At 40.1% G+C, this 14,405-nt stretch overlaps 1 protein-coding gene and 1 pseudogene across 1 annotated transcript in view; both read right to left on the bottom strand.

Moving 5' to 3' along the window:
* Positions 1–14,405, bottom strand: part of BBS9 (Bardet-Biedl syndrome 9) — a 407,995-nt gene that overhangs the window by 48,548 nt on the left and 345,042 nt on the right. The window lies entirely within an intron of this gene.
* LOC148128902 (uncharacterized) lies at positions 7,657–9,357 on the bottom strand (annotated as a pseudogene).

Here is a 14,405-nt window from a genome sequence, read left to right as displayed (position 1 = left end):
TGTTTTATGTTTTGGTTAACTATGTTTTGATTGTGAATTAATAAAATCTTGGAAGAATAAAACTAAAGGGAGAGAAATTTGGAAAAGACATGTATAAATGATAATTAAGGAGGTTTTATCTTTTTATGTCTTGTTTTATGTTTTGTATTTTGTGTGTTTATGCTTGATTGAGAATTAACAAAACCTTGATAGAAAGAAATATAATTGAATAAAAGTGAAGGGAGAAACAATGAGAAATTTGGAAAAGATATATACGTGTTTAAATGGAAATGTGATAATGTGGAACTATGCCTTAAAAAATAATACTTTATTTGCCTTGTTAAAACTTAAAAGTAATTTTTGAGAAAGGAGGTTTTATACTTTGATGTCTTATGTTTTGTTTGTCTTTAAAACCAATAAAACTTGTTTTATAAAAATAAAAAAAACCACACCCAGTCAGCAACCCACACTCACCCAGTTACATGACCAAAAAGCCACACCCACAAATTAGGTCACGCCCACAGAACTGCTTGTTAAGACACTTGAATCTCATCCCTGCATTCTCCCCTAAGGCTGGCTACATTTCAATGCTAGTTGAAGTGATGCTTGTTTAAATATTTCTTAACTCATGGGAGTGCTACTAAACTTAATTAAATTAATTTTTTAAAAGTGCTTTTTGGTTTTCAGATGAAAGTGCTATAACAACCTAGAGTACATTTTCAGCCTGGTGAAGCTTATTGGGATAAACATCTATGTTGGTCTTTGCCTTCCACCTAACTTTGTAGTGTTTCCATTACCTTGTTCTCTATGTTTTTAATTTTTGCAGATTCCTCATTTCCTGGTTTCACCTTCAAGAGGAAAAATGTAAATATAAATGATTAAAATATTATTATTTAAAGCTCTTATTAAATATAGAAAATGTTAGCTTTCTTTCACTCTTTTCTCCAAGATAGATAGATATAAACAAAATGCATAAAGAGAACAGGCAATTCTGTTATGCAACTGGCTTAAGTGGAAGCCAGAATGGAATTTTTCAAGAAATGTAGAAGGTAACTTAGGCATACTAATCAATGGAAACAATTTTTCACACAACATTTTAATGGGAATCACAGGATGTTGCTGAATTCAAAAGTCTGACAAAATTCAAAGGTGAAAAACAGTATCTAAGTTTTTTTAAAAAGGGAATGCATTGTCTTTTCAAGGCTGTGCATCAGAGGGGATGGATATTCAGCAGGTTCTGACCAGTTCTGGAGAACCAGTAGCAGAAATTTTGAGTAGTTCGGAGAACCGGTAGTGGAAATTTTTAGTAGTTTGAAATCCCACCTCTGATTGGCCCTGTCCCCATCTATTATCTGCCTCCTGAGTCCCAGCTGATTGGCTGGGTCTTCTTTGGTTGCCCTGCACAGGAGAATGGATCTGGAAAGCAGGTTACTGGAGTGGGGAGGGAATGGGGATTTTGCAGTATCTTTTTCCTGCCACACCCACCAAGCCAAGCCATGCCCTCCAAGCCATGCCCACAGAACCAGTAGTTAAAAAAATTGAATCCCACCACTGTATTGGCATTACCTAAAATTGAATAAGTAAAGTGGAAAGAAGCCATGGACAAGGAAATGAAATCCATGGGAGAACATGCAGTGTTCACATCTATGACTTTGCCACAGGATAGCAAAGCTGTAGGATGCAAGTGGGTATACAAGAAAAAAGTACTACCCAAAAATGAAGTACAATATAAAGCAAGATTAGTAGCACAAGGGTTTTCACAGATGAAAAATGTGCACTATGATGAGGTATTCGCGCAAACTGTAAAGAGTGAGAACATCAAGGCTGTCACTAGCGTTGGCAGCGGCACATGGCCATAAAATTTGGCATTTTGACATAACCACTGCATTTCTCAATGCAGAATTAGAGGAAGAAATGTACATGGTTCAAGCACCAGGGTATGAAAGTAAAACCTAACACAGTATATAAATTGAACAAGGCCATTTATGGGCTGAAGCAGTCAGCCAAGAATTGGAATATCTGTTTAGATACTACATTGAAGGGTCTTGGGTTCAAGAGTTGCAAGCCTGATAGTTTCATATCCACTGGAAAGTTAAAAGGTGGGTATCAACGCAATTGCATTGGATAGGTATAAAAATGAATTCTCAGGCATTTGGAGGGAACTGTGAATGTGGGTCTTCAAATACAGGTATCTGAAGAATATTAAAGGTAATTGTTTTATGTCTATTCCAGTTATGAAGGGAGGAGTGTCAGAGTATGTTCATGAATTGGAATAGAGCATGGTAACAAGGTCAGCCAATGAATAGGCATAGCAACTAAACTAAATGAGGATAGTTGGAAACTGAAACTAAAAGTAGCTTAGGCATGGCTCTATTGTTAAGCTCTGCAGTTCTGCAGCTATGTTGAGCTCTGAGTCTGTCCATTGAAGATGAAACTAACTTGCTTGCTGAAGAGCTCTGCTCTGAACTTGCAACATGTTTCTGTTTGAGTTTGTTCCATGTTGGAGAAATCTACAACTGGTTTGTAAAATCTACTTATGTTTATAAAGATGTTAAATGAAGCACCAGCCATCTGTGTTTATTTTTCTGGTGCTGAATTATCTCTGCAAAACTCTCAATACTCTTCTATTCCCACATCTATATCCAAGATGCTACAAAGATATTTAAATTGTTTCACAAATTTTAAAGCTTGTCCTAATGTTATCAAAGTGTTGTCTTGAACATTGCCAACTTGCCAGCTTAATCTTGTCTTCACTAATTTTTAAGGCCACTTTACTTGCCTCTGCTTCAAGTGCCAGTTTCAGAAAGATATGACACTGCCACTTGAAGCAGAGATTAGCTTACCAGGTTCAAATTCAAGAGCCTTGCCAGTTTTTCTTTGAAGCTGTTGAGAAGTATACTACAAAGCAGCCCACTCATCATAAAACTGGACCATGGCCATTTAGCTTGAAAACTCATCACTTCTTGACTGATGCTGGCCGAAAGCCTACACCAATATATTGTATTCCATTTCTGGAGTTTTATCCTTCTTTTCTAACATTTCATGTCAAAGCTTCCTTAATGTTACTCATCAGTATGTTTCTGCAACTGACAACAATAAATCAAAGTAGCACTACTATTTTAGATAACATTCTAAAGATCTTCAATCAATTTTTACCTAAAACATAAATAGTATTACACATTTCTGCCAAGATACTTTTAGGAATAACATATGACTTTGTAGTCAATTTTAACCAGCTATTTAATTTTATTACAATGCATAAATAAATAAATGTTTTGCCAGAATAGCCTTTGCACAGGTTTGGAAAACACCAAATACCCCTAATGAAGAACTAATAATACACAAAGTAACAGAAAGTGCTGAGATGAATATGCTAACAATGAAACTGAAAGAAAAAGACGACTCTGAATTCTTTTCAATTTGGAATAATTGGTATAAATGGCTAACAAACAGAACGAAGAAGTAAGACCAAAATTTTAATTGAAACAATCCTTAAGAAAGTAAAACAAAATTTTGTAAATTATATAAAGATATAAGAATAGTAATTATAGTTAAAGCTATTATTCAGTAGTAGACAAATGTAATATACTGTATTATGATATTTAAACCAAAAACCTGTATAGATGCCAAGAACGTTGTTGATACAATGATGTTTTATGATGTAACAAAAGAAACTTAATAAAAATATATTTAAAAAAATAAAAAATAAATAAATGTTTTTACAAGTACTTCTTAAAATACAGTTGGTGTTCCTAATACAATTGACAATAAAGAAAAAATATAAAATTTGCTTAAATTTTATATTAAAGATACATCAGCAGATTTTTATCTTTAAAGTTAAAGATACATCAGCAGATTTGGACAAGAATGATAAGTATATGAAAAATGTTTTTGGAAGATAGCATGCATTATATACATTTGGGTATAATTTTGCAATTTTCTGTAATTTCTGATTATTAATCATGACACTTTTATTTTTGCAGATTGAATGATAAGTTTATATAAAATAATGCAATAAATGATCTTAACTTTATACATTTTTATAAACAAAATATGCAGTAGTTTCCTGCACAAGTAAGGCTCTGACACACAATAAATTATATAATTACATCAGGGGTGGGATTCTACAGGTTCGCACCTATTCACTAGAACCGGTTATTAGCATTCTAAGCAGTTCGGAGAACTGGTTGTTATAAGAAATTACTGGCCTAATCCTGTAAGGAAGGCAGGAAGGAAACATTTTGGTGTTGCTTACAGAAACTGCCTCTTCCTTAACCCTTATTACATTCTTGGCAGGACTAGACTTCCTGTCTCAGGAACTTCCCTGGAGTTTTTTTCCCCTCCTTTGCTGGTACTTTGCTTGTGTGGAGTGACCATTCAAAGTTACAATCGCACTGAACAAAGTGACTTATGACCATTTTTCACACTTACAACTGTTGCAGCATCCCCAGAGTCATGAGAGGCCAGGCGAGGAGATGTGTGCCTTGATGTGAGTGATGTTGAGTTGGCCACACCCAGCCAGTCACATTACCACTAAGCCACACCCACCAACTAAGTCATACCCACAGAACCGGTTGTTAAAAAAAATGAATCCCACCCCTGAATTACATGCTTTGAAAAGTTTATTAGCCACTGCTGAAAGAAAATACACCCATGTATTTAGCTGCAAAAAGCAAACTCAGTCTGCTTTAGCACAATCATCTCTGACTTTTCTATTTTTGATCTTGTACCACTAGAAGAACAGACATCACTGTTCTGGGAAAAGAGAACCAATTCCTGTTAGCTTTAAAATTAGTTATTGTATGAGCACAAAGCTTTTTATAATGGTAATTTTATTAAAAATTACAGTTAAAAAGATAATAAATAAAATAAACTTAAATATAAGATAAAAAATAGGCGGAGAAAGAAAAAAGAAAAATAACAAAGAAAAAGAAAATAAATACCTAAAGAAATAATTTTCCCTTTCATTATGTATAAACAATTTTTAAAACCTCCTCTTAAAATACAATCAACAATCTTTTGTTCAGATATCCCATCTCTTATCTATAAAGAAATTTGTAATACCTCTTCATTTAAGGTCTGATCAACAAAAGTTTATTAAGGATTACCAGAGGTCATGATCTTTCTATTAAACCTTGTTCAAATAAATCAAATATATTACTATTTATTAACTTTATATTCAGCTCATCCCACTATAAAGCAACTGTGGGATGCCTAAAATATTATAAATAATATAATAAAACTATTACAAGATTTAAAATATTATACACATTGGGCATTAAAAGTTAAAACATTAAAATCAACAACAAACTGTATAAAAAGGAGCGATATGTAAACAGAATGGATATGGGATCTTCTTCCCATCTCCAGAATGGGACACCTTTGCTGCCGGAAAACAGTTGGCAGAAGCAGATTTTTAGGCCCTTTTGAAAGGGCAAGAGGGTAAAGGCAGATCTCACGTTAAGAAGCATGATGTTGTAGATCACAGGACCCAGAGCAGAAAAGGCTCTTCTCCTGGACCCTGCCAACTGCAATTCTTTGACTGGTGGGATTTGCAGCATGCTGCTTCTGTCTGAATGAGTGAGGTGGGCCAATCTCACTAAGGTGAGACAGTTCCTTGGGTACCTTGGACCCATGTCATAAAGGGCTTTAAAGATAATATAATAGCTAATACCTTAAATTGGACCCAGAATAGTGGTGGCATTCAATTTTTTTTTACTACTGGTTCTGGCTTGGTGGGTATGGCAGTGGAAGGATACTGTAAAATCTCCAGTCAGAGGTGGTATTTGCCGGCTTTCTGAACTACTCAAAATTTCCACTACCGGTTCTCTAGAACTGGTCAGAACCTGCTGAATACCACCTCTGACCCAGAAGCAAACCAGTAGGCAATGTTCATGTAACAATGGGGACCCCTAGGGGCCCCTAAAAGTGTCCACATAGCTGTATTTTGTGCCAGCTGCAGTTTCTGAATTCTCTTCAAGGGAAGCCCCATGTAGAGGGCATTGCAGTAGTCTAAAGGCAAGATGACTACAGCATGAGTGGTTGAGCGTATCACAATGCAACATAAAAAGGTTGAAAACCTGTGAACATTTGTTGTTGCAAAGAGTTTGAATGCTTATGCCAATGTGAAAATTCAGTTTTTTCTTTTTAATAAATTTATAGCCATTTCTAAAATTCTATTTTCACTTTGTCATTATGGAGTACTGAATGTAACTTAATGAGAAAAAAATGAATTTCAACAACTGTAGAATCAAGCTGCAGAACAACAAAATTGACAAAAGTGAAGGGGGGGTTGAATACTTTCTGAACGCATAATACAGAGAGAGAGAGAGAGATGGATAGATATCCTGTACAATATAAGCACTAATCCTTACTAATCTCTCCCCCACCCCCACCCCTGGAAACACTTTAGTTGCTTCTGTTCATTCTATTTAACATACTATTTATCATATTTATTTATTTATTTGATTTATATTGCCGCCTATTCGTCCATGGGGACTCAAGGTGGCTTACACAATGTAAAATCATATTTAAAACAAAAAATAAAGATAAAAACAATAAGAACTAACAAAAAGAATCAAATAAATTAGTAAAGTACAACAGAACAAAATTTGAGAAAACAAAAAACAAAACAAAACAAAAATAAAAATCAATTCCCCCACCCCCCAATGACAGTGGGTCACACTAGCCATCTGATGGGTTCCCCAGGCCTGCTGGCAAAACCAGGTCTTCAGTGCCTTTCGGAATAGTATTAACGAGGGGGCCATTCTAATCTCTGGGGGAATGATGTTCCAGAGAGATGGAGCCACCACAGAGAAGGCCCTTCTTCTAGGTCCCATCAGGTGTATCTCCCTCAGGGGTGGGACCTGCAGCATTCCCTGCCTCCTCGCTTTAATGGGTCAGGTAGATGTTACTGGCAAGAGATGTTTCCTCAGTCAACCCAGACCCAAGCCATGAAGGGCTTTAAAAGTGACAGCCAGCACCTTGAATTGCACCCGGAAGCAAATTGACAGCCAATGCAGCTCCTGCAGGAGAGGTGATACATGTGCACACCGGGGTCTGCATAAAACCATGCGGGCCGCTGCATTTTGCACCAACTAGAGCTTTCGGATGTTCTTCAAAGGCAGCCCCATGTACAGCACGTTGCAATAATCAAGACGGGAAGTGACCAGGGCATGAGTGCTTGTGAATAGGGACCGCTGATCCAGGAAAGGGCGTAATTGGTGCAAACCTGCAATTGCGCAAAGGCCCTCCTGGCCACGACCGCCACCTGTTCTTCGAACAAGAGTCGTGAGTCCAGGAGAACCCCCAGATTATGCACAGGGTCTGTTTGGGGTAGTGCCACACCATCCAAGACTAAAGGTGGTAATTCTCCCTGAACCAACGAACCCCAGACCCAGAGCCACTCAGTCTTGCATGGGTTTAGTTTCAACCCATTGCTCCCCATCCAGCCCCTAATAGTCTCCAGGCATTGTGAGAGGGAGGACACAGCAACACTTAACTCACCACTGGCTGAGACATACAGCTGAGTATCATCAGCATATTGGTGATACCTCAGTCCATGGTGACGGATGATCTCACCCAGTGGTTTCATATAAATGTTGAACAGGAGCAGAGAGCCCTGCAGAACCCCGTAAAGCAGTGGGCGAGGGTTGGATCTCTCCCCTCCTATCAACACTAACTGAGTATGGCTGCAGAGGAAGGAAGTGAACAAAGACAGCACAAGGCCTCCCATTCCCATCCCCTGAAGCTGTCCCAGGAGAATCCCATGGTCAATGGTATCAAAAGCCACCAAAAGGTCAAGTAGAGCAAGGATGGATACACTACCTCCATCCCGCTCCCACCAGAGATCATCCAAAAGTGCAACCAATGCTGTTTCTGTACCAAATCCAGGCCTGAATCGTGATTGGCAGGGGTCAAGATAATCTGTTTTATCCAGAAACCTCTGGAGCTGCTGCGTGACCACCTTCTCAACAACCTTCCCCAAAAAGGGAAAATTGGAGACAGGTCGGAAATTATCCAACCGGGTGGAGTCCAGTGATGGCTTCTTAGGAAGAGGGCGGACCACAGCCTCCTTAAAGTGCTGGGACACCATCCCTCCTGTAAAGAAGCATTAATCACTGCCAGAGTCCACCCGCCTGTCACTTCCTGGTAAGCTTTCACAAGCCAGGAGGGACATGGGTCTAAAATACAGGTGCTCATGCTCATACTCCCTAGGATCCCACCCACTTCCTCAGGAGCAACAGGGTCAAACTGTTCCCAGATAACAGGGCAAGAACGTGCCACAGAAGCTTCCACCAGATCAGCAACCATGCTGGCATCTAACCGGGAATGAAGTCGAGCGATTTTGTCTTCCAGAAAACCTGCAAATTCCATAGTGCGCCCCTTCAGGTGGACCTCTATCTCCTCCTTCCCTAAGAGGAGACGGCTGACTTTAAAGAAAGTCGCTAGGCGATTATCTGCAGACGCAATTAGTGTGGAGAAGTATTTACACTTTGCCTCACGAATCGCCACAGGGTAGGCCTTAGTAACAGCACTTACCTGTGTTTGATCAAGTTCATCTGTCTTTCGCCAGCAGTGCTCTAGACGTCTCCTCATGCATTTCATTCCTCTCAGTTCCTCTGGATACCATGGGGTACAGAGAGGTCTACGGGTGAGGAGAGGTCGCAAGGGTGCAATCCTATCCAGAGCCTCAGTCACCTTCCTATTCCAAACAGTGACTAAGAACTCGGCTGGACTGCATAATAGATCTGTAGTTATAACCCCCAGCTCCTTCTGGAACCTATATGGGTCCATTAGTCGATGGGGATGGACCAATCTAATAGATCCTGCCTCTCTGTGGGGGGATGCAGATTTTGAGAAACTCATTGCCACCAGACTGTGATCTGACCATGACAAGGGGACCAAGGAGAGGTCTACCAATTCCAGGTCACATAGACACTGCTCCGACAAGAACACCAAATTGGGAGTGTGACCAGTATTACTAGTTGGGCTCTAGATAATCTGGGACAGGCCCATAGAAGTCATGGTTTCTATAAAATCTCGGGCTACCTCCAACCCCGACCCCAGAGAAGGCAGGTTGAAATCCCCCAGAACTATAAGCCTTGGGATTTCCACTGCCAGTCCTGCAGTGAGGTCCAGGAGCCCAGGTAGGGAAGCTGCCATGCAGCAGGGAGGCTGGTATAGCAGCAGCAATCCCACCTGATCCCTTGAGCCCAATCTAAGAAAAAGGGTCTCACAACCGGGGACTTGTTGAACAGTGCCTCTGGAGGCTACTAGAGATTCTCTGATGACAACAGCCACACCTCCTCCCCGACCCTGAGGTCTAAACTGGTGCCATGCTCGATAACCCACTGGGCACATTTCTGCAAGAGGAATACCTCTCTCTGGGTTCACCCAAGTTTCAGTTATACAAACCAGATCAGCCTTCTCTTCAAGGATCAAATCAGCAATAAGGCTAGCCTTTTTGCAAGATGATCTCACATTTAAAAGCAAAAGTCTTAAGACCAGAACCACCACAGATCTGCTGACCAGGAAGATGAGGTGAGTGCAATGGGGCAGAACATGAGATTGGTACTAAACATCAAGGTCGTGTTCCCCATGCCTGCCCTTGTCTCCTATATCTCCTGTTACTTGACACCACTGAAATAGGATGCCCTCCTCTGCCTTCCCTGAGAACCATTCCATCCCCCATCCCCAACATTCTTCTTTAAAAGGGGAAAAAAAGAAAAAATCTACTTCCACTGACAGATTGTTGGGGGCAAGGTGAGCTTTACAGGCACTATAGCATTTGCTCTCAGCGCCCTCAAACTCACATCACCCCTTGTTGCTGCAGAGGGGTCACATCCAGCTCCTCTTATCTCCTAATATAATCAGAATACGTCCACTTGATGCATAAACAGCACCCTGCCCAATTGCTCTCACCCACCAAGCAGGAAGCCATTCTTCCCCCCAGCTCTCACCTGGGGGAAAGGGACCAACATACTCTCATTCAACTTTTCCCCAGCCCCAGGATCCCCCAAGCAACCCTCCCAGGCCCAACCACAGAACACCCACAAGAATGCAGAAGTAAAACTGTAAATGGTAGCTAGAAAAAATAGCCAGAAAGGCTTGCTATGCTGCATTGGAAATTTAGCAGCTTTGTAGTCCTACAGTGTGTCATGAAGTTTACAGTTCCAAGCTCCCACTCATCAGTTAACCTCAGGAAATCCCAACAGCAGCCTGCCACTCTCCACAGTGTTATTAACCATGAGTAGGTCCAGTTGTCAACAAAGGCCAGAGAAGCTTGTCTCTTCTGTCAGCTCTGCCTCCATCAGATGATCCACACCATCAATTCAGATCTGCAGTTTCTGACTCTTGGATTCTCAGACAGGGTTTAGCTTCAGTCAGGGGAGTCCAGGGGGGAGATCAGGGAAGTCACACAATCATAAAAATCATCCGCCTCCTCTACTCTGACTCTCCGTCTCACCTTCCAACTGTCACTTTCCGACCATTCCACTGTACCAGCTCTTGGTCTATCAGTCTCTTCAACTCTCTGTCTCTTCAAATCAATTCTAGTCTCACAGTTAGTTTATCAAGATTGTTTCTTTCTTGCCTTTTCCTTAACACACTCTTCCATTTCCACATACCAATCTCTACAATCCAAATTCATTAAAAAACCTCTCTTGCAAAGTATATTTCAGAGCACCATCTACAAAGCAGCCACTGTCACCATCTTAAAAAAAACACCATGTGCTTCAAAATATTTCCATACTATTTTTAATGGAAATCTATTTCAGATTATAATATACATGACATTTCTAGCATGTTGAATTATTTCTGACTACAAGTTTAAAACTTGTCAAATATATGATAATTGACATTTAAAGTATTATGCTACACTGGAGAGACTAAAGGATTTCTCTACCAAAGACCAATTCCATTACAATCATTCCATTCAACATGACCGTTGCAAGATCTTGGTATATTAAAACCTTCTGTATCATTTTTTTCTTCTTATCTTTTTTTCTTTTTTGATGGTAGTTCATGATATTAGAATCCATAACAAATATTCTTTAAGTAAAAAAGTTTTGATCACTTATCAAATGGACATTGTTCCAAGAATCCAGCATTACAATCAGTAAGAGAGAGCCACTGCTTACATATGGAACGAGAGAGTTTAGGAAGTTCTGTGTACTATGTTTCCAATGGTGTGTCAATAGTAAATGAAGAACAAAAATAATGTTAAGTTAAATGTTATAGCAAAAAATATTTCAACTTTACTTAAAATAATATGTTCATTTGCTTGGTGTCATTATTTCTGTAATACAATGTTCCATTACCTTACACTTAAACAATGAACAAAAAGATTGTTTTATTTCATACTAGATGGTTCATACTGGCAAAAAAAAAAAAAAAAAGAATTACCTCTTCTTTTTAAAAACCCATCCTCAATACATAATTCTTCTATTAAATAATGCACACTTGGATCAAGAATGATAGCTCATCTTTCCTACATTCTGACATGTTTTGATAAAAATTCTACAAAATTATAGAGTTTGGAATTATTTACAAAATAGAATATAACCGAAAGAGAAGCTTTCATCTCTCATAGAAGGGTGGGGTTTTTTGTTGATGCATATGGAAAAAATTAAACTCAATTATATGTTGTGTTTGGCACTGAGCTTCCCACTTCACCACAAACTTTCAGGATTTTTTTTCCACAGATATACCACTACAGCAAGCTATACTTCTGAACATTTGAACTCCAATCTTTTTATTTTTTATTTATTTTATTTGGTTTGTCAATCGCTTACAAGATAATAGGTATAAGTAAAAACATAGTTATGAATACATGGATACAAATAAGAAAAATAAAAGAAACAATAGGACAGGGATGGTAGGCACATTGGTGCGCTTATGCATGCCCCCTACAGACCTCTTAGGAAAGGGGTGAGGGCAATAGTAGAAAGTCTAAGGTTAACGTTTTTGGGGTTTGGGGAAGAAACCACAGAGTCAGGTAGAGTATTTCAGACATTGACCACTCTGTTGCTGAAGTCGTATTTCCTGCAATCAAGTTTGGTGCGATTAACCTTGAGTTTGTATCTATTGTTTGCTCTTGCATTGTTATGGTTGAAGCTGAAGTATTCATTGACAGGTAGGACATTGCAATGTATGATTTTATATACTATACATAGATCGGACTGAATAACTTTTAAGAGTCATTTTGTAGTTCAAAAATTGCTTGAAATGAACCGTGCAACAGTGGTACTATATTTTAAATATTAAAATAGGTTAGCCCAGATTTATCCTTACAGGCACTAGTAAGGCTACATAATTATCAGATGTTAATTAAATAAAATATATATTTCACTTTCTAGACTTCTTTTATCATAATTTTCTTCATGCTCCATTAAAGTACAATTGGATGAGGTTTTGTTAACCATTGATCATCTATTGTAAATAGTGATTAAAATTGTGGATATGTTTTCTGAATTTTAAAAATACTGAAAAAAATGCAATACTATATAGCAAAATAAAGCAAGAAATTTCAGTCTTATTAGTGCATGTATGATTTATTCACACTTTCCTAAATTTCCAGTATGATATGCAAAATCAGGCAAAAGGGACTCCTGCACCATGGATTGATTTTAATTAATTAATTTTACGTGCTCGTGTTTATCGTCGTCAGTTAGCTGCCTGGACAGCTGAGCAGCGCTGAGTGGGAGTGTGCACTTTTTTCCTGCATTTTCAACCGCAGCTGTGTCACGCAAAGGAGCTGCGATTGAAAAAGCAGGAAATAAAGGTCAAGTAAGAGCCTGGGTGGGTGGGTGGGCCAAAACAGCAGCAGACATAGAACCGGTTCTATGTATGCTCTCTGTTTGCTGCTTTTCAGAGCAACTGGTTCTACAGAAGTGGAGAGAACCAGTAGAATCCTACCCCTGCATACAAACCATTTAATATGTTCCATCTTGCTCTGCATTCCCCAGGCCCACTGGCAGAACCGGGTCTTCAGCTCCTTCTGGAAGAGTATTAGTGTTCCTGGCCACAACTGCCATTTGCCCTTTGAGCAGTAGTTGCAAGTTCAGGAGAACCCCCAGATTATGCACAGGGTCTGCTTGGGGTAGTGGCACGCCATCCAAGACCAAATGTGGCAATTCTTCCTGGGCCAAAGGACCCCAAATCCAGTGTCAGCCTCCAAGATTACTTCTTCTGATTGTCTCTTTCTGGCTGCCATAGAAATGGGAGGAGGAATAATTGGGCCTCATGTGGGGGAAGGGTGCTGGAGGATGAAGTTGGTGAATTGTAAAAGTTGGGATGCTTTCTTGATTGTGCTTACTTGCTTACTGCGCAGATGTAGCCTCTTATCTTTCTAGGCCAAGGTCAACCTCTTGGCATACCAGATGTGTGAAATGCCACCTGAAGATGCACCCACATGACATTATACACACCTCAGATTGGATGGCTAGTTTGAACTATTGGGAGTGGGGACATGGGATAACTTTCCATATGTACTTTTTGGGCCTTTCACCTCAGATCTTGTATTTCTTCTGACACTACCACTTCATATTTAGTAAAAGTCCTTTTCTCTATAACAATGGAGCCAAAAGTTTTCTTTCTTGCATTTTGAATGGAGCTACTTCCATCCTCCCACTTCCATCCCCCGAAGCCATTCCAGAAGAATACTATGTTCAATGGTATCAAAAGCTGCCAAGAAGTAGAGCAGGGATGGATGCACTATCCCCATCCCACTCCCACCAGAGATCATCCAAAAGTGCGACCAATGCTGTTTCTGTTCCATATCCAGGCCTGAATCCTGACTGGTAGGGGTCTAGATAATACATTTCATCCAGAAACCTCTGGAGCTATCATGCAACCAGGGGTGGGCTGCTGGGGGCTCGCAGGAACTCCAGCAATCCCCTAGCTAAGATTTGCAGGGCTCAGTGAGCCCCCAAATCCCACTCCTGGCTAGCCCCACCCCACTCCACCCCACCCCACACCGCGCCAGTCACTGGAGCCATAGTGCAGGAGAGAAGTCTATATCTGCCTTTGTGCCACGTTTGGGCGGAAGACAGCCTTCACTTTGGGCTGGAACTTGGACCCACCATGCTCAGTTGAAGACCTGTGTGTGGGGGAACATGGCAAGGCAATGGCTGGAGCCTTATTGCAGAAGCAAAGCAGCCCTGTATTTGCCTTCGTGCCACATTTGCACTCAAAGCAGCCCTCGCCTCCCACTGCACAAGGGGGAAGGAGAGATGAGAGAGAGAAAAGGGATTTCTCCCCTTTTCTTTCTTTCATCTCTCTCTCTTTCATGCACGTGCACACACACACACACACACACAAGTAGGATACCCTCCTGGGATGGGATCATGGCAGTGGCAATGGTGACTCCACCTCCTGCTGCCACTACTGCGTGCTCATGTGAGTAGCTGGCTGCGCTGCACAGG

Source organism: Notechis scutatus, chromosome Z (assembly GCF_049901735.1).
Source record: "Notechis scutatus isolate UNSWTSFEM ecotype Mainland chromosome Z, rNotScu1.2, whole genome shotgun sequence".
In the NCBI taxonomy this organism is placed as follows: Eukaryota; Metazoa; Chordata; class Lepidosauria; order Squamata; family Elapidae; genus Notechis; species Notechis scutatus.
The sequence above is the reverse complement of the archived record's forward strand: the minus strand, read 5'-3'. Positions and strand labels throughout refer to the sequence as shown.